Genomic DNA, 21,650 nt, shown 5'->3' on the forward strand with positions numbered 1-21,650 from the left:
CATTTGTGCCCCCTGCCCCCCTCCCCAGCCCCGCCACTTGCAGAGCCAGCAGGTCCCCCAGACTCTGTATGCACACAAACATCTTTTTTTTTTTTTTTCTTCTCGGACACAACTCAGGCAGAAAGCAATGGTGTACACTACCCATTAGTGGACTATTTAAAAGGTTTTGTTTTTCAGAAACATTTTAAGGCTTAAATGCTTAACTTAAAGTGGTTTCTGACTGTCTGCTTTCTTGTGTGAGAAATGGGGGTCTGGAAATGCAACTTAAGTTAGAAGCAGCACAGAAGAACAATTAGGAAATAACACACAAAGCCATTCCCTTATAGGTGGTGTGCTAACAAAATCTCCCAGAAAGAAGAGAAATAGACCCATTTAAACAACTCCTAAATAACCATTTTAGAAGTCAAGCGTCCCCCGAAGTGAATGAATAAAATAGTAACAAACGCAGCGGAGGCCCCAGCTAGGCCCAGGTCCCCTATATTTAATGCAGTATTTCACAGCTTTGGAGGAACAAGAGGTTCAAAGGTCAAAGCCAAGCCACTGCCAACCTCGGCTTTAAAGAAGCCTTTAAAAAATGAAAACACAACTCAAAATTAAGCCTGATGGGTTTTTTGATTAGTTAAGTGTCCCCAGAGCATTCGCAGAGAAGGAAATGGCACCCCACTCCAATATTTGTGCCTGAGAAATCCCACGGGCAGAGGAGCCTGCTGGGCTACATACAGCCCACGGGGTCGCAGAGAGTCTGACGCGACGGAGCAAAGCGTGCAGACCCTACCGGTGCTTTTCCAGCTCAAGCAAAATTCAATTAAAACTGAATTACAAGCAAGAAGGGAGTAGGGGAGGAAATTAACGGCATATTACTGAACATGCATTTAAACACTTCACATAAAGTGGATCCATTTATTCATATTCCTGTGAGTCTGAGCACGCACCTGATCACTGCTCGCCAAGGGCAGTCAGAATACCTTGAGTCCAAAATTCCCAGAAAAATGTCTTTTGGTGGAGTGACTGGGTTTTCAAGGGGCTGGATGCACTGAGCCAAGTGAATCCAAGCCTCTTAGACACTCTGTCCCCAATTAAACAAGCAAAGTCAAAGCTACGTGACCGCCGCGACCTGGGACGCCAGCCTTCACACACCTTGACCTCTGGCATTTGGGGGCAGATGTCAGGACCCTAAATATTACTAAAAAGCACGATCTGTCTATGGCTTTTCAAAAGCACTTAAAAAACAACAGGCAGGCCACTCCTGGGAAACCAAAAGCCAGTTAAAATGTAAAAATGCCCTGTGGTCAGCAGAGAAGAAACATTGCTATGTTCAGTTTAACCACTTTTTCAGACTTGTTTAAAAAATAACAGAACTGCTTTTCATCATGGGGCTTCTTCTCTTTTAAGATTAAGTTTACAGGGTTTTTTCGATCATAATAAAGAGAAAGACTCGGACGCTCCACTGGGCTTATCCAGCCATTTTCCTAATTGAACAACCTGATCGTTTTAGTGAGGTGGTTAACAATTTTTTCTTTTGATTTATAGGAACTTTGTCTCCTTCCTCTCCCCAAACAACTTTCTTCTATAAAAACGAACAAAGCAGTGTCAGCTAAGGACAAGAAAAGCAGGCCTCTCCCCTCTCCCCACCCCGCCTGTGGTCAGGGGGTGAGCTGTGTCTTCCTCCCCCGCTGGTACCTGAGGGGAGATTACTGGAGGTCTGCCTGGTCCCTCAGGAGTTCCTCCCCAGAGATGAAGTGACCGGGACACCTCACGTCCCGAAGGAGAGAACTACCTGAAGAGCGGAGTCTCCAAGGGGCAGCAAGCAGGCACAGGATGAGGGTGGTTGGGGGAGAGGGTGGTCTGAGCGGAGGGAACGGCTGGGCACCCCTGGGGGCGGGGAGCCCTGGAGAAGGCGCTAAGGAAGGTGGATTTCGCCTCCACGTGATGGGGTAATGAAGGGTATTAGGTAAGCCTGGGAAGAGACAGGGTAAGTTCTGCGTTTTAAGAAATAATCCAGTGCAACCACAATGGAAGACCATTTGGCAGCATCTATAAAAGCTAAGCCTTTGCAGACGCAACAGCCCAGCAACTCCACTCCAGGCATACGTGACACAGAAATTTGGGCGCAGGTTCACCAGAAAGACTTGGATGAGAATACTCTGACCAGCGTCACTTAGAATAGCCCCAACCAGACACTACTGACACGTCCCTCAACAGTAACATGGGTTAAGCTGAGGAACACTCCACCGCGATGAGAATGGACCAGCCTGTTCTGTGCAGCAAGGCGTGTAAACCTTAAAGCGATGCTGAGTGAGAGTCGGACAGAAACAGCACACGCGGTGTGAATACGGGCTCCCCTGGTGGCTCAGTGTGAAGACCCCCTGCCGATGCAGGAGACTCGGGTTCCATCCCTGGGTGGGGAGGATCCCCGGGAGAAGGGAACGCCAACCCACCCCAGTAATTCTCGCCTGGAGAATTCTGTGGACAGAGGAGCCTGGCGGGCCACAGTCCATGCGGTCTCAAGAGAAAGGACTCAGAAACTAAAACAACAACAACTATGTGATTATATTTAGTTTTTCAATTAATTTTTTTTGCTGCAGTAATTCCCCGACCAGGGATTGAACCCATGGCCCACACCAGTGAAAGGAGCGAATCCTGGCCACTGGACCACCAGGGAACACCTTGTATTTACATGGAGGTAAATCACAGCCTGACTAACCTCTCTGCTGGACGTCAGGACAGAAGGACACCTGATCTGGGATGTGTTCCTGTTATGGAATCCATCAAGCTGTGTGACCTCTGCACTTCTCTGTGTGTTATGCTTTCATAAAATGTAACATTTAAAGAAAACATACAGTATCAGAGTAGGAGACAGATTTGCTGAACAAGGCTTAAAACACAGGGAAAACCTCCATGAACAAGACAGATACAAAATTAAGTGGAGGTCAGAAGTGCGAGGGATTTCCCTGGTGGTGCAGTGGTAAAGACTCTGCCTGCCAATGCAGGAGATGCAAGATTTGATCCCTGGTCGGGAAGATTCCCCTGGAGTAGGAAATGCACCCAACTCCAGTATTCTTGCCTGGAGAATCCCGTGGACAGAGGAGCCTGGCGGACTACAGCCCACGGGGTCGCAAAGAGTTGGACATGACTGAGCACGCAGACGTGGGGGAGACCCAGGCGGCAGAGAAGTGGCCTGGTCTGAGCTGTACAGAGAAGCAGATGTTCCCCTGGCTATAAAGTGGGAGGCGCCCCGCTCCACACCGCCCCGCGGCATGAGAGCCGAGGAGGGGTCCCCGGGAGGGCAGAGGCTCCACGTCATTTCACCGTGACTCAGACTGAAGAAGCTCTTCTGGAAGCTTCATGGAAGAGAGAAGCCAACTGGGAGCAAACCACCCATAGAATGTAGAACATTCTATGGGAGGAAATTTTATTAAAATGATTCATCCTGGAGTAAGAGATTAAGTCACATAACAGCCCTGGGTAAGGTGCAGACCTTGTTTGGATTCTAATTTATACCTGTCAACTACAAAATGGCATTTCTGAGATAATCAGGAAAATCCTATAGACATATATCTAATTAAAAGATGACACCAAGGAATCACAGTTAATATTTTTAGGAATAGCTAATGGCATAGGCATAGGGTTCTATTTTAAAAAATGCTTATTTTTAAGAAATGCATACTGAACTATCTAGAAGTTGTAAAATATAGTGTGTAGAACTTTAAAATACTTCAAGTAAAAAAAAAGGATTAATGAACTGTGGCAAAATGTTGATCATTATTGACTCTGGGTAATAGATATGTGAGAATCATTGTACTAGTCTCTCTACTTCTATGCTCTCTAACCAAAATAGAAAGACAATTTGAATTATCAGTATAAGAAAAAGATGGAACATCTATCTATCTGTATATTACAAACATTAAAGGGTAGTAAGTGCATATAGTGAACAACTTTATACCACTAAATTTTAAACTTAAAGTGGAAAAATCCCTTTAAAGACACAAACTGTCAAATATCACTAAAGAAAAAAATAAGCTGAATAGCTCTATATCTATGAACTTTTACTCAGAGAGGTAGGTGGCTTCACTGGTAAATTCTACCAAACATTTAAGTATAAATAATGCCAATATTAAATAAACTCTTCCAGAAAATAGAAAAGGAAGGAAACTTTCACAACTCCTTTTATGAGGTCAATATTACCCTGATAACAAAACCAAATAAAGACATTCATAGCAAAGAAGACTACAGGCCAATATCTTTTAGGAACAGAAACACAAAAGAGTCCTGAATAAATATTAACAAATCAAATCCAGCAATACCAAGGACTGTTTCAACAAAGAAATGTAAATTAAGTTTAATATTTGAAAACCAATCAGTGAATCACCGTATCAACAGATTTAAACAGAAAAATCTCACAATGATCTCAACAGATGCAGGAAAGTTTATTTGACAAAATTCAACAATTCATGATAAAAAAAATTATCAGCAAACAAAGAGTAAGAAAGAATAAGAGAGAACTCTCTCAATTTGATAAACAGCATTACTATAGCTAACACCCCTTTTAATGGTGAATAATCAAATACTTCCCCCTGGTAAAGAATCCACCTGCAATGTAGGAGGCCTGGGCTCGATCCCTGGGTTGGGAAGATCCCCCAGAGAAGGGAAAGGCTGCCCACTCCAGTATTCTGGCCTGGAGAATTCCAGGGACTGTATAGTTCTTGGGGTCGCAAAGAACTGGACATGACTGAGCGACTTTCAATTTTTCAGGATGGAAGCAAGGCAGTGATTCCACTCGTCCCACTTATTCAACATGGGATATGGAGCCTTGCAGAGTAATAAGGGCTTCCCAGGTTATGCCAGTGGTAAAGAACCTGCCTGCCATTGCAGGGCAAGTAGGAGATGAGGGGAAGATCCCCTGGAGGAGGGCATGGCAACCCAGTCCAGGATTCTTGCCTGGGGGATTCAATGGAGAGAGGAGCCTGGCAAGGCTACAGTCCATGGGGTTGCAAAGAGTCAGACACAACTGAAGCGACTTAACACGCATGCAGAGTAATGAAGAAAAGGCATACACTGGAGGAAAAAAACACAGCTATCTTTGTTCATAGCTGACACAACTGTATAAAAAATCCTAAAGAACTGACATGAAAGTTACTGGAACCAATAAGTGAATTTAACAGAGTCTTAGCATACAAAATCAATACATAAAAATCAACTGTATTTTTGTATACTAGCAGAGAACTAATATATTTTAAAATATGAAATATACTAGTATCCTTTATAATAGCACCAAAAAATCTGAACTACATATGGACATTAACAAAATATGACCTGTAAATAAAAATTTTCTACAGTATTGAGAGAAATTAAATATACAAGTGGAGAGATAGACCATGTTCTCACAGATCAGAACTCAATACTGTAAAAATGATAATCCTCTCCAAACTGAATTATAGATTCAACATAATCTTAATGAAAATCACAATAGGTTCTGGGTTGGTTTTTTTTTTTTTTTAAAGAAATTGATGAGTTGATTCTAAAATATAAATAAAAGTTCAAATTAGAGAATAGAATAGCAAAAACAATATGGAAGAAGCCAAACAAAACTTTTATATCTATATTTACTACAGAGACGACTATATTTACATACATAGACGGCTGCAGAATTAGAGAGTACACATCAAGATCAATAGAGTGCTGAGTCACACACAGATGTCCCTCAATTTCGTTCCTCCCCGACAACAAAAATCAGCATCCTTCCACCAACAAAAGTGCCTCTGGGGAGCCGGGGGGTCCAGCACTGTTCGCCCAGGGACTCAGGAGGAGTCCGGCGCACCTGTGCATCAGGTAATGGGGGCTGTGGAACCAGCAGGGACCCATGAGAGGCTCCACCCCTCTCAGCCCCGCCTTGGGAGCACCTGAGAAGACTGACCTGGGCAGTCAGCTACAGACGAGAGCGCCTGATGAATCCAGGTTTCCAGAGAGGTTCTGGCGCCCACCAGGGCAGAAAACCACGTGCTTGGACACCCTGGTCCCGTGTGGACAGCCTGCTTGGACACCAGGAGGGGCAGGCCGACCGTGCCAGCACCACCACCCCCCGGGGGGGGCACCCGGGCTAAACAAGGCCTTCTCCCCGGGGGGAAGGGGGAGCGCCCAGCTTCCCCAGCTGCGGGACACTGTCAGAGAGAGTAACAGCCTGCAGCACTCAGGGTACTAAATCAGGCCCTCCAGGACTGGAGGCAGAGCCAGATGGGAACAAGAGCAGATGAGAGTCTCGGAGGCCCTTAATTTCTGTCTGCCTTGTGGACTCCACCAGGAAGCCCGTCTACAAGCTGCTGGGGAAGCCTCACCCAAGGAGCCCCCACCTGGCCTGTGGGCACCCCCAGCACCCTGCCTGCCTTGCCCACACCTCCTCGACTCTCAGGCCGGCTCCCTTTACATGCTCCTGAGAGCGAGATGTGGTGAAAGGCTGGGGGACACGCACAGAAAGCAGATCAGGTAGAAATCACAAACTGGAGCTGCAGCACCGATCTCCTGAAAACGAGAGGCTGTCAACAGCCAGCCGGGCGCCTTGGGCGATCAGAAGACACACCAGCCTAAGGATCCTGCCACAAGGGAAGTGGGAGGTGTGGAGCAGGTGTGTTCATACAAGCTGTGAGAGAGCTTCGGGATCTATTGAGGCAGTTAGCAAGGATGGGAGGAAGTGACTGCTACCTCAAATGTGAAAGCAGCAGCATGAAATGCCAAGAAACGTGAACAATCAAGGAAATGGGACATCACCGAAGGACAGCAATAATTTCCCAGTATCCAAATCCAAATACGTGGAGCTCCACAATGTTCTCAATAAAGAGTTACAAATAACTGTTCTAAGGAAACCTGAGCTCCAAGAAAACCCAGAAAGGCAAGTCAATGAAATCACAAAAACAATATATGAACAAAATGAGAAAATCAGCAAAGAGAGAGAAATTATTTAAAAAGAACCAGAAAGAAATTCTGGAGCTGAAGGACTCAGAGAAGGAAATGGAAACTGCAGAGAGCGCCAACAGCAGAACAGACCACAAAGGAGGAGGATCTGTGAGTTAGAGGAAAGGAACTTGGAAATAACCCAGACACAGAAGAAGAAAGAGTGAAAGAGCGAAGAGAGCCTAGGTTAATTATGGGTCACAGCAAAAGAACTGATATATGAATTACAGGAGTTCCAGAAAGAGAAGAAAGGGAGAAGAGAGTAGAAAACTTATAAAGGAGAATGGTGGAGAACTTACCAAACCTGGGGAAAAATCTGGACATCCACTTTCATGAAGATATAGGTCACCCCATTATTTCAACCCCAAATGATCTTTTCTAAGATACACTATGAAGAAACTGTTCAAAAATCAAAGACAAAGAGGAAATCCTAAAAGCAGCAAGCGTAAAGACTGTAATCTATGAAGGAACACCCATTAAGCTGTCAGTGGATTTCTCATCGGAGAGCCAGGAGAGCATGGGGTAATATAGTCAAAGCGCTGAAACTGGACAAACAAACAAACAAGAAACTGCCAATGAAGAATATTCTATCTGACAAAATTATCCTTCAGAAATGAAAGAAAAACAAGGAGTTATCCAGGAAAACAAAAGCTGAGAGAATTCATCACCCCTAGAACTGCCTTATCAGAAATGCTTAAGGAACACACTCTAATCAGTATCATGAAAACATATGAAAACACACAGCACACTGGTAAAAGTGAACACGCAGCCAAATTCAGAATACTCTAATGCTGTAATACAGTGTGTTAACCACCTAACTGTGTACGAAGGTTAAAGGACAGACTAATAGACCTACATCTATAAGATGCTTCGTATGAGTCCCCTGGCAACCACAAGCAAAAACCTACAGCAGGCTCACAAATATAGAGAGAAAGGACGTGGAGTACACCATCGGAGAAAGGCAACGGGAGAGGAAGAAAAAGTGAGCCGCAGAACAGCCAGAGAGCAGTGAGACGGCGTCAGTAAGCGCGCCTACCGGTAATCACCTTAACGTGCAAGCTGAAGTTTCCAACCGAAAGACAGGGAGTGCCTGTGTGGGATTTAAAAAAAGCAAGACCCAACTATATGTTGCCTACAGGAGATTCACATCAGCTTTAAGGACACACATATACTCCAAGTGAAGGGATGGGAAAAGATACTCCAAGCAAGGGAAAACCAAGAGACCAGGAGTAATGATACTTAAATCAGACAAAACAGAAGCCAAAAATGGTAAGAGACAAAGAGGGAGGTCAATTCATCAAGAAGATATAACAACCATAAATATATATATGCCTCCAACCGGGGAGCACTATTAAAGTTAAGCAAATAGTAACAGACCTAAAGTGTGAATTAAGACAACAGCAAAAAAAAAAAAAAAAAAAAAAAAAAATTAAGACAACAGCACAATTAATAGCAGGGAGCTTCAAGACCCCAAGATAGATCCTGCAGACAGAAAATCAACAAAGAAACATTGGACTTGGACCACAAAGTGAACCTAACAAACATATACAGAATATTCCATCCAATGGTGGCAGAATAAACATTCTTCTCAAACACACATGGAACTTTCTTTAGGATCGATCTTATTTTAGGTCACAAAACAAGTTTTAGCAAATTTAAGAATACTGAAATCATGCGAAGTATCTCTTCTGACCACAATGGTTTGAAACTAGAGAGCAACAAGACAAAACCTGAAAAATTTATAAATAATTGGAGATTAAATAATATACTCCTGAACAATTAGTCAAAGAAAAAAATCAAAAGAAAATATCTAAAATTTTAACCCTGCCATTTCCAACAGTATGAATGGTATGAGGTACGATGATGGTAGTTATGCTGCAGTATATTAGGTGTATTAGAACACACTGCACCTTAAACAATGCTATATGTCAATTATATAAGCAAATCCGGGGGAAAAAAATCACTGGGAACAGTCTTTTGGGGGTGATGAAAATGCTGTAAAATTAGATAGTGGTGGTGGTTGCATAATCTTGTGAATATACTAAAAACCAATGAACTGTACATTTTAATATGGTGAATTTTATGGTATGTGATTTATATCTCAATAAAAATAACTGGTAAAAACAATCAACGGAACAGAATAGAGTCCAGAAGTAGAGCACATTTGTACGGCTAGATGTTTCTGATTTAAGTGGCAAGGCAATTCAAGAATGGACCGTCTTTGCAACAAACGATGCTGAACAATGGACTATCCATATGCAAAAAAAAAAAAATGAACTACAACTCTTACCTCACACCATATAAATATACTTAAACTCAAAATGTATCCAACTGCAAGAGCTAAAATTCTAGAAGAAAATCTTTTCTTAGGAAACAGGAAGAACAAATAACATAGATAAGCTGGACTTCATCAAAATCAAAAGAGTCTGCCCTCAAAATGCATCCAGGATGACACGAAAAGGCAAACAGAGTGGGAGAAATTGTCTGCAAAACAAAAATTATATATCGGATAAATGACTTGTGTCCAGAATATACAGACAACTCAGAACAAGAAGCAAAAGAAGAAGCAAAAAGAAGCAAAAGAAGCCAATTAAAAATGGGCAAAAGATTCAAACAGACACTATATCAATGATATAGGAATCTCAAGTAAGCACCCAAAAAGGTGCTCAACATCATTAGTCACTAAGGAAATGAAAATAAAAACCACAATGAGATATTATCATACACCTACCAGAATGAGCAAAATTGAAATTACTGCTAATATCAAGTCATGGTGGCAAGGATGTAGGGTAACTGAAACTCTGGTGCCTTGCTTCTGGGAATGCAAAATAGTGCAGTAACTTTGGGAAGAATCTTCCAAGTTAAACGTATATTCACCATATAACCTAGCAGTCTCAGTCTTGGGAATACTCCCACCATAAATGATTTCATGCATCTACATAAAGACCTGTACATGAGTATTTATGACAGCTCTATTCATAATAGGCAATAGCCAGAAACAACCCAAGTGTCCATTAACTTACGTATCCATAAACAAACTGAGGGATATAGATACAATAATATGGACAAATGTCAAACGCATGTGCTGAGTGAAAGCGGCCAGACACAAAAGGTGATGTGCAGCAAGAGTCCTGTGATGTTCTGGAAACAGCACACCAAAGTGACCGTAAGCGGAGCGGGGTCTGCTGAGGGCAGGGCTCCGGGAGAAGCCCGACCCGAGGAGCAGGAGGGCCCCTTCTGGGTTGGAGGAAATGGTCTGTATCTGATTATGGTGGCGATTCCATGAGTGTGGACATTTGTCACAACTCATCGAAGATTTTTTAAAAATTCACTGAACTTTAATTATTACATGGGTACATTTTTTCACACCCAAATCAATAGAGCCTATTTATTTTTTGAAAGGCCTATCAAACAGCAGCATTTGAACAAAGCCTTTTAATCCACCGTGATTTTACTTGCTTCTTGTAAAACGTTCATACCCTGTGAATTTTAGGCCTTGTCTTCTTCGCCCAAGTGACTTGCCCATTCCTCTCCACTCCAGTTTGAATGAAGATGGCTGAGAAGCCCTTCTCTGTTAGTTTCTGCCCAGGGGAGCTCCATGCAAGCCCATTTCCAGAGAGCTCAAACTGCCCTGGACCTAATTCCAGTCTCAACAGGATGGCATCATACTTCCTGGCTGCAGGAAGCCCCCTGGTCAGCCAGGGCCCCCAGAAGACAGAGTCCCCAGGGCAGCCAGCGCCTGCGAGGCCCGTCTCCACTGTTCCCCGCATGACCCTCCCAGGTAAGGACCCACAGCCACCTCACCTGCCAGCGGCCCCGGACCCCGCCAGATCCCTTCCGCTGGCCTGCCCGTTTGGTTTGGTTTGGTTTGTTACAGGCATTTCCATTTCTTCACATAATGGATCTCTGTTTTGCTAGACTCTTGTCCAAGTTTTCTGTTAATGTGTAAGTGTGTTCCTGGGACACAGTGTCCTCAGAGTACAACTGAGTTATTTTCTCAAGAACCAGGCCATGTGATCGAGCAAGACTGCTGTGTATGTGGAGAAATCTCTGCTGTCCAGAACATCGCCCACGGCCCAGGCTGCATCCTCCCCGTCTCCCCCAGGGCTAGGGGCTGGGGGTGGGGGGCACTTCGTCGCAAGCACAGGCCCTCAGGCCCCATCAGCCGTGCACTGTCTGGAGCACCCAGTCCCAGGAAGCAGGCCCCTCTTTCCTCTCTGACTTCTGACTCTGCTCAGCGGTGAGCTCTTGGCTACACTCACCTCTGTCTCATTACGCATTAACACTCCTGGGACACATTCACCTCTCAGGTTTGCTATTTCGAGTTAAAGTTCTCATATTAACCCACCATCACTTGTCTAAACCTCCTTGAACTCACCATTAATTATTAACATCTCAGCTTCCTTGGACTTTGTTTTATTACTTTTTGTTTTCTCATATAAGCAAAATTTCCATACTACAGTCACACACTGCCCCTGTGAGCTGCTTATTCCTGATGGTTATTAAGAGGTGAGACCCACCTCCTGCCTTGTTACTGCCGTTTCTGACCCAGTTTAGAGCTTGTCTTGCCACTGAGGGCTCTTCTGAGACACGAGGACTCTCTTCCCTGGTGATACAAACACCCGAACTATGTGATTTCAAAATGATCTCCAAGTGGTCCTCCTCTGCTCTCTTCAAAAGGAAAACAGATCTGCGCCTCGACAGCCTGTCACTTAGAAGAACTCGGCTGCTCTGCTGCTGAGGTTGCGTGCCACACCTCCACCCGTGCCCGGGTGGGAGGGCTGCCGCTGTGGGGGCTGGCTTCGGGATCAGATCGGCCTGGGCACTGGCGCTGGCAAGCGACGGGACCGCTGAGCCTCGGTGTCCTCCTCCGCCTGACCGCTCAGTCGTGCCTCCCAGAGACGGGTGGGCACCCCTGAGACGGCACAGGTGAAGCAGCCAGCCCGGAGGCGTCCACGTGCAGGGACCCCACACACAGGGGTCTGTCTCTCTGCTCTGACAACATCACCGTGAACAGGGTGACTGATAAACCGCATTCATCTCTCACAGTCAGAGGGTAAGACGTCCGAGATCAAGGTACCAGCAGACTCAGTGCTGAGTGAAGGCCCACCTTCTGCTTCACAGAGGGCATCTCACTGTGTCCTCGCCCCACAGAAGGGGCAGGGAGCTCTCTGGGTCCCTTTATAAGGGCACTAATCCCATCCGTGAGGGCTCCAACCTCATGACCTAATCGCCTCCCAAAGGCCCAACATCCAAATACGAACACGCTGGAGGTCAAGATTTCAACATATGAGTCTTGGTGGGAGGACACAAACATCGAGACCATAGATAGTAGTTATTGTGAATGACACAAACAACAAAGAATGTTATTAATTCTGCTCGAAAGATCACCCTCCAAAATCTCCCTGCCCTGAGAAGACGGCGGAAACAGAGCCTCGTGGCCTGGGACGTCTTCCAGGCCATACTTGGCTGCAGGATGGTAAGGGGCTGTGTCCAGGGCCGCCCCAGGGGGACTGCGCTCAGCCTTGCTGGGAGCAAACTCCCATCCTGCCTACGTCACAGGCTCGGCCATGAGGTCAAATGACCAGAAGTACACGGAAGCACTGTTTAATTTTTCCATGACGTCAGAAGCCCCTGCCCACCAACTCTAGACATTCTATACAGCAAAATCCAGGGAGGGTAACATGTCGATTTCCACCCTCATATACACACCGCAGTTCTGCATCAACACCACCCTCTCCAAACCTGGCGTGACCGACAACCACAACCAGCGCTCAGACAGCACTTACTGGGAGCCAAGTACAGCTCCAAAAGCCTCGTACATTTTCACCGACTTAATCCTCGCAGCAACCTACGAAGCAGGCACCTTCACTTCCATCTTACCTGTGAGAAAACTGTGACAGGAGTGTAGGCAGAAAGTGCTGGACTTGCCCAAAGCCACACGGCCAGCAGGCGCAGACCGGCTGCCTCCAGAGTCCAGGCGCACTTACCCCCTGCCCCGGCCCACAGCACTCTGAAAACACAGGGCAAAGTCAAAGGGTTCCTCATCCTGAATCGTAAGCAGTTTATCCAATTGTCTTGGATAGATTACCTTTACATCCATTACAGGCTGAATGAACTGTGTCCCTCCAAACTCACATGCTGAAGTCAGGCCATGACTGCACCAGAGACAGGGCCTTTAGAGGTGAGTTTGTTAACATGGGTCACTGGGGAAATTTACTGCAACAGGACTGAGGCCTTAAAAGATCTGGCCGTCCACATGCACTGGCCCAGAGGAGAGAGATGTGAGAAAATAGGGAGAAATTTTTTCCTTCCGGTTACTTCATTTTTACTGGTTCACCTGTTTAGCAAACACATCAAGGTGTACACAGGCTTATTTCACATTAATACATGTCTCTGGAAATTTCTGTCGAATAAACAGGAGATTCTTTTCAAACAGCCACCTCCTGGCTTCACGGCCAGCCCAGAGCGAAGGAGAGCAAACCGTGGTGCGGTCAACCGGCCCTCCAGCCTGGGGAGGAGCCGCACCTGGATGTCGGACCTGCGGCCTTCAGAGCCGAGAGGGATGAGCTCCGGGGTCTGAGCCCCCCGTCCGGTGTCCCCCCAGCCCCCGAGCAGCCTCAGGCACCCACCCCTCCATCCTCCGTGCAGAGACGCCCCTCCCTCAGCCTCCACCCAGCACCCTGGCTGGGGGGCTGCCCGACCGCTCCCCCGGGGGTGCCCTGGCCCCTCGCCCTGGCCCAGCTCGAGCTGGACCCCCTGCTCGCCTCTCCGCACCATCTCTTCTCCCAGCTCTCTCTCGCCGGCATCAGACTCCCCAGGCTGCCCGTGTGGCCCCCTCCTCCTGCGGCCTCTGCCCATACCTGCCTCAAACAGTCGAGGTCCCAGGCAGCCTCTCCCTGCGGGATCCCCTAGCCCACCACCCTCACCCCTGAGCCACGCTGAGCTCCTGAGACCGAGCGTGAAGCCCTCGGGGGCTCAGACGCCCCTGTGTCCGGTCCAGCTGTTTGGCAGCCCGGCCACGCTCCCCACCCCCCGTGACTGTGGCCTGAGCCCCACCAACTTGGCCCCTGTCCCCCAGTCCTGCCCAGAGCCCCCCAGTGATAACCTCTGACAGTCACCCGGGACCCCACACTGACACCTTCCCCCAAATCCGCCCCACCCTGCGCTCCCCAGCTCGGTCCTGCTCCGTCCTAACGCCTCCTCCGTCCCTCGCATCTGAGCGCACTAGTCGCCTTCTGCCCCACCTTCCAGCTCTCTTCCCTCCTGCCAACCCTCTGAAGGACAGGGACCCACTGGACTTGTTCCCCACGGAACAAAACCTGCGTGGAGAACGTGTACGGCTCATGCGTCTGGTCCTGGGAATGCTCCTTTAGCCAACTGTCTCTATTTTGATCACAAAGATAAATGAGAACAAAGCAGCTTCCTAGTAAATACTTGGCTGAAATATTATATAACATCCTCTAGGTTCATCCACGCTGTTGTGAATGGCAGGCCTGCCTTCTTTATGGCTGAGCAAACTTATATACGTGTGTGTATATAATCCCATGTATGTAATATAATATTGTCCACATGCATATACAGATACACACATTTTCTTCACCTGTTGCTTCCACACCTTGCCTTTTGTGAATAAGATCTTTCAGTCTATATTGATGCTTTTGAACAATCTCTAAACTTGTGGATTAAAGAGGATTCATCATGTTCTGTATACTGTAAAAACAAGGAAGGCAAGCTAATTTTCACAAGACTTTCTAGCAAAGATGTTCTCTTAGCCTTCATCTATATGGAAAGTTTAATTAATGAGAAAAGCAAATTTTCCAAACATTAACATATGTACAAATATACATCTTTTCTTAGAAAAATGCTCTAAGTCCAAGTCATACAAAAAGGAAAATAAAATACATAAAAACAAAGATAATACCGAATTAAAAAATATCTTAGGCTAACTTCAAGGTGGCCCTTTTCAAATTTAGTACTTATTAGTCCTCTGAACTTCCCTATCATTGTGTAACCATGAGGCCGTTCCCTAAACAACACTGCTGAGTATACACTTTCTCTGTAATCTTTAGGTTTGGCTGTGGGTCTTCGTTGCTGCCTGGGCTTCTCTTGGCTGTGGCGGGGCCTACCCTGTTGTAGAGCACAGGCTCTGGGGCTTGCGGGCTTTGCAACTGTGGGCCCGGGTTCCTAGCTGCGGCTCCTGGGCTCCAGCGCACAGCCTCAGTAGCTGTGGCACTTGGGCTTAGCTGCTCTGCGCCATGTGGGATCTTCCTGGACCAGGGATCGAACCCACGTTCCCTGCATTGGCAGGCAGATTCTTTACCACTGAGCCACCAGAGAAGCTCTGAATAGACATTTTTTAAGTAAACAGTTTATGTTTACTCTCTTAGGATTCAAGCTCGGCCTATGTATAAATATTAAGCAACAAAACTAACCATTTTAAAACCGTGGAAGAGATTACATTTTTTACTCTCAACACCTGGTGTCACCAGCATAACACAGTACAGGGCTGTGTGTGCTCTGTGCTGGGTGCACCCACGGCGGCTGCAGCCAGGCCTTCGCGGGCAGGGGCGGCCGATGCCCGGCTCACAGCTTCAGCCAGCACCCAGGGAGCCGCATTCTCAGGAATCACACAGGTTTAAAGGATGGTTTTCTATATTTGCTTTTTAATTTTGAATATAGGATGCAAGGAAAAGACGGGAGCGAAATAAACCTGAAATACTTTTTCTCTGGATGTAACAGCTCATGAGTGATGGTCTGTCACCACCCCCTCAATCTTCCGGCCCTGTGGGTCCCCCGTCTACTCCCCAGATTCAGTTACTCTTTAGACAGGCTCGCTGATAACTGATAATATGACCAGAAACTAAATATCCAAGATCTGTGAATACATCATTCTTTCACGTACTTTATGTTCAGGTCAGACATCAAAGGGGGTAGACTTCAGGAAGGAGAAACAGTCCTTCCGACATCATGAGTAAAGGCCGCGGTGTGGACCTGTGAGAGGATGCGTGAGAACTGTGGAGCCTGGTTCAGCTGCCTGGCCACTGGGTAATGCGTCTCACTAGGGAAAGTCCAGGCACAGCGGCACTGGTAAGATGAGACTGAAAAGTTACAGCCCCGGTACTTCGCGACTTGAAAACCTGTGTTAAAACGAGGTAACTGCCTGGCGTTTCCTGGCACAGAGGGGTCCCGCAAAGCCCTCTCTGCGGAAGCTGGTTTCTCATCACTGAAGTCCAGGAACAGATCTGCTGACCGGCCAGCAATAAGAAGGTACGGGTAGTTTTGTACACGCTCGGCATCTCATCAGTAGACTCTGAAGACGATGCTGCTTGGCGGCTGCACGCGGGTCACCTGGGCAGACTCGACCGCCTGGTCCTTTCCACCTCCTCACGTCTTGGATGAGCACCACCCCTCCCAGGAGGACTCACTGCCTCCAGGCTGCCCTCTTGAGTCCCAGCCTGGAGCTTTGGCGGGCAGCCTCTCAGGTGACCCCCGTGATCCTGCCCCCCGGGTGAAGGTTGGGTCTAGGGATTCGCTTCAAACAGAACACAGAGGAACTGATGGGCTGTCACCTCCGAGGCTGGGTTATAACAAGACCCTCGCTCCATCTGAGCCCCTTGCTCTCCGGAAAGCCAGCGACAAGCCTCTCTAAGTCAGGAGACGCCCACGTCGAGAGGAACTGAGGTCTCCCAAGAGAGACAGAGAGGACCCAAGGCCTGCGGGCTGTCACGTGGGTGAGCTCAGATCCCCCCAGGTCAGTCTGGAGTGACCACGGTCCCACCAGCCCGAGCTAGAGCCACCCAGCAGAGTGGCCCCCAGAGTCTCACCTCCCCCCCAAGCTGGGGGCGGGTGTGTGTTGTTTGCAGCCAGTAAGGCTGGGGTAACACATTCAGAGGGTCAAGTCTCTTCGTGCTGTTCACAGCGGTCAGCCACTGTCCAGCCCCGTCTCTCTCTGCCTCACACTGCCCTGGAGGTTCCATCTGGCCCCCGCTCCAGGTTTTTAAATCCCAAGGAGAGTCATGCTAGGTGCACAGGAACCCTCAGAGAAGATGACGGAGCAGCACACCGCCAGGACCGCAGGAGCGGGTGTTACTCCTGGCAGCGAGGGAGCAGGGACTGAAGGACATGTGCTTCTGCGCTGGACGTGTTTCACTTCCTCGTCAGGTGGAACCCTGATGCCTTTAGCTGTGTGACCTTGCTCACGGTGTTTTATCCCTCTGAACCACAGTTACATCACATAAAACATGGGGATAATAATGCCCATCTCCACCTCTGATGTATGAGGATTATATGAGATAATGTATTCAGTACATCAAAATTCTGGCACACGGTGATTTTAGCAAGTATCAGTCCCCTTCTCAGAGAGGATAAATCAAAGAATTATCATAAGGACTAAGCAACAGAATGTATCACAGATATGTAAGTACTTGGCACAGAGCTTGGGTCTAATGGATGTTAGTTCCTTTTTAACTCATCCATAAAAAAAAGCCGTATCCTAGTCATCTAGCGTGGTTGAATGGTATCCTTTATGATGAAGTTTAACCTTTTACACACAGAAAAAAACTGAATAAACAAGGCCTCTCTGCATCAGTAATATATACATTATATAATTATGAAATAATATTATAATAGCTAAGAGGTGAAAGCCCCCCAAGTGTCCATCAATGGACGAACAAACAAAATGTGGTCTCTATACATCATCATCAGTCCTGAAGAGGAAAGAACTCCAGGCACACACTACAACACGGATGAACCTTGAGGACAGTGTGCTAAGTGAAATACGTCAATCACAAAAAGACAAAGACTGTTACGATTCAGCTTATAGGAGGTACCCAGAGTCATCAAATTCAGAGAGACAGAAAGTAGAATGATGGTTGCCAAGGGCTGCCGAGAGAAAGAAATGGGGACTTGTTGACTGGGTAAGGCTTTCAGTTCTGTGGGATGGAAGAGTTCTGGAGATTTGTGTGCAACATTATAAATATACTGAACTATACACTTAACAAAGGTTACGATGGTAAATCTCATGTTTTTTAAAAACCATTTCTTAATAAATATAAGAAAATTAACTTTAAGTGATGCAACTTGCATCATTTATGCTTTCATAATAACACACAGTCACCATGCTGACATTACGGACTGTGCTACAGACAGGTCTGTGCAGTTCGTGGTCCTGAGTCAAGTCTGTGTTAAGCTTCAGGAGTTGCTCTGGAGTCTGCTTTCCTGAATAAATATCTGGGATTTTTTAGGATTCAGCTAATAAGGGAAAAAGCGGAACCTGATACATTTCACTAATATTTGTTGTTACCATTGCAGAATTTTAAGATGTTAAAACAGGAAGAAATTACATTTTAAAGTGGAAGAAAGTGAAATCTAGACTTAAATCTAACTACATTATTTGCCTGAGGTCATAATTACAGGTAGAAATTATGAGAAAAGCTGGAAAGAGAATCTATATCCTGGCTCCCTCTACAATCCTCTTCTACAAGGAATGGACTGGCGCCCTCCAGAACTCTTCTGAACCGTACTGTTTAACACGCCGCCACCAGGGGGCAGCAGGTGCATTAGTCCAGTGTTAAACCCTGGACTTAAAAGCCCCAATAAATGTCCATTATGCCTTCTTCCAACCCCCTCCAAAAAATACATATATCTAGGACTTTATTAACACCAACAAGCATAAAGTTTAAAGAATATCCATAATAACTCTTAAAACAAAGATGTGCGTCCAATGGAGGTAACATCCTTACTAATCCTTCAGTATTTTTGATGTACTCCAATTTAACTGATGTAATAAAGGTCAATCAATACGTTAGTTTTGGAGAAGGCAATGGCACCCCACTCCAGTACTCTTGCCTGGAAAATCCCATGGACGGAGGAGCCTGGTGGGCTGCAGTCCATGGGGTCGCTGAGTCGGACATGACTGAGCGACTTCACTTTCACGCCTTGGAGAAGGAAATGGCAACCCACTCCAGTGTTCTTGCCTGGAGAATCCCAGGCACGGAGGAGACTGGTGGGCTGCTGTCTATGGGGTCGCACAGAGTCGGACACGAGTGAAGCGACTTAGCAGCAGCAACAGCAGCAGCAATACATTAGTTTTAAACCAAAAATGACTTAACCACAGAACCCCTTTTTTTTTTTCATTTTGAGGCTGAATTTTCCTGGTACTTAGCCTCCGAGGCTTCAGACCACAGCAACCTGAAGCCCTTTCAGCCATCTGTTCTCAATCTCCCTTCCTTGGTCAGACGCATTTTTCTTTCTGATGCCCTCTGTCACAAAGGAAGGTCTGTCAATAGGTCTGACCCTCCAGGAACTTTCCAGAAGCAAAAGCAGAGTGAGTCTGGCCACAAAGTAAAACCTACATGGACACTATTCTTCCAATTAGATGACAGTAAGGTCCACACTTTTTAAACGATACTGCTACCCACCAGAAGCTCAAGCCACAGCAGCTAACGCGTGAGACCTGAATTTACAGAGAGGCCCTATCTCAGCCTTGACCTTGTGCACCCCAAGACTTCAGGGTTTTACCTAATGTGAGCGGTGAGTGACAACACCAGGGACATTCTGGTACTTAGTCCAGGAGTCAACTCCACACTTGCAAGTAACAGTGACCAGCGGCCAAGCTCCTAAATCATCCAGTGGGGGACACGAGCTTCATTTCACAGATCTCAAATGGCTTTCTTCCTGAGCGCAACAGCTTTCAGAAGGAAAAAGGGATTCAAACACAAGCATTTACAGCTGCCTCGGACACACAGGAGCAGTCCATTTTTAAAGCACAACAGGGTTCACATAGCTAAAAGGCACTCAAAGAAATCACTCTCTGCCTATATCCGTTTGCTCTCATGGAATTAACTATTCACCAATCAATCTAATCTAGCATAAAACTGATGGCAAGAGAAATCACAGTGCTAATGGTAAAACAGGAGCGAGACAGGCACGAGACACATATAATGAATGATCACTGCAAAATGCATCATGGTCCAGACACTACTCTGTAAACCTCGGCCAAATACAATGTGTCAGTGGGTGAGATTCAAGGAGGGCTCATATCTGTAAAATAATCCGGTTTTAATCTAGTTATTTTCCAATATAGAATATTTAACATATTAAAATGTAGAATATCACCAGAATACCAAAAATATTTACAATGGGTATATAAACTAAATATAGTTCAGTAATTTATTCAAGAATTATTTAAAATATTTCTATGATACTACTCAAAAAACTGAAATCAGATCATTAAAAGAAAAAAGGAACACACCTATTAAGGTGGCTCAAATTTTAAAAGCCTGACAACATCAAGTGCTGGCAAGGACACAGAACAACTGGAACTCTCATACATTCCTGATAGAGATGCAAAATGGTGGGGCTCCCCTGGTGATTCAGCAGTAAATCTGTCTGCCAAAGCAGGAAATGAGAGTTCCATCCCTGGGAAGGGAAGATCCCCTGGAGAAGGAAACGGCAACCCACTCCAGTATTCTTGCCTGAGAAATCCTCTGGACAGAGGAGCCTGGTGGGCTACAGTCCATGGGTTGCAAAGAGTCAGACACGACTTAGTGACTGAACAAACAGCAGCCACTTTGGGAGACAACTTGGCGGCTTCTTACGAAGTTCAACACACACCCACCCCTGACCCAGCCATCTAGTCCGAGGGGTCCACCGTAGAAAGATAAAAACTTCTGATCACATAAAATCCCATAAACAAATGTTTGCAGCAGCTCTATTCATAATCACCAAAAACTGTGAAGAATCCAAACATTCAACAGATGTTCAACAGTGAATGGATAAAGTTGTGCTATGTCCATACGATGGAACACTGCTCAGCAGAAAGAAAGGATCCACATGTGGGTGGATCTCAAAGATGTCCTCTGAATGTAAGAAGCCAGTCTCAAAGGTTACATACTGTTTAACTTCACTTACGTGACGTTCTGATAGAGGCGGAAGTATAAAGATGGAGACCCGATCAAGGGCGCTCAGAAATTAGGGGTAGGGTGAGGGTTTGACTTCAAGGGGGCAGAATGAGGGAGGGCTTCTTTGGTTTTCTGGGTATTTCTGGTGATGGAAGTGCTCTATAAGGTTACAGGAATCAATTTTAAAACTCAAAGTATTATGCAACAAAAAAGGTCAATTTTACTTTATATAAATTCAAATATAATGACTGAAAGCATGAGAGCATGCAATTGATGTAAAACAATGAGACAAAAGCAACAGGGAGATGTAAGAATAAGAGCATTCTGAATTAAGCTAAGATGGCACACATTCACAGTTATAATTAAAACAGACTGAGAGATATATTAACATAAACCAAATACAATGAAAGAGTCTGCTTTGATCTTGCTTTGAATAAAACAGCTGAACAGACTATTTTAGATGACTGGAGATATTTGAATACAGCATGACATAATATTAAAGATTAAAGGTAAGATTGTAGTTATTTAAAAAGTAAATATTCAGGGGTGAGGGATACTTCCAGTTCAAGAGTAGAAGGACATGAGCTTGTTTCCTCCTGTGAAAGCAACAAAACTGCGCCTACCTGTTGAGCAATCATTGACAGGAGGACGCTGGAACCCACCAAAAAAGATACCCGTGTCCAAAGGCAAAGCAGAAGTCACACCGAGACGGTAGGAAGGGCACAATCATGGTAAAATTAAATCCACAGCCCACAGACCCCAGGGCTGGGTTGTCTCAGGCTACCACAGAGGGAGGGCAAC

At 45.9% G+C, this 21,650-nt stretch overlaps 1 protein-coding gene across 10 annotated transcripts in view; it reads right to left on the reverse strand.

Moving 5' to 3' along the window:
• Positions 1–21,650, reverse strand: part of GGACT (gamma-glutamylamine cyclotransferase) — a 47,400-nt gene that overhangs the window by 16,666 nt on the left and 9,084 nt on the right. The window contains exon 1 of one of the 10 annotated variants that reach the window (XM_065902079.1): positions 12,829–12,960. The exons of 5 other annotated variants lie outside the window; for them this stretch is intronic. The gene's annotated coding sequence lies outside the window, so the exon portion shown is untranslated. Of the gene's footprint in view, positions 1–10,749; positions 10,905–12,734; positions 12,961–21,650 lie in introns of those variants that run through there. 4 more of the 10 variants (XM_065902084.1, XM_065902080.1, XM_065902081.1 and 1 more) reach the window with 4 other exon arrangements.

Source organism: Muntiacus reevesi, chromosome 11 (genome assembly GCF_963930625.1).
Source record: "Muntiacus reevesi chromosome 11, mMunRee1.1, whole genome shotgun sequence".
NCBI classification, from domain to species: Eukaryota; Metazoa; Chordata; class Mammalia; order Artiodactyla; family Cervidae; genus Muntiacus; species Muntiacus reevesi.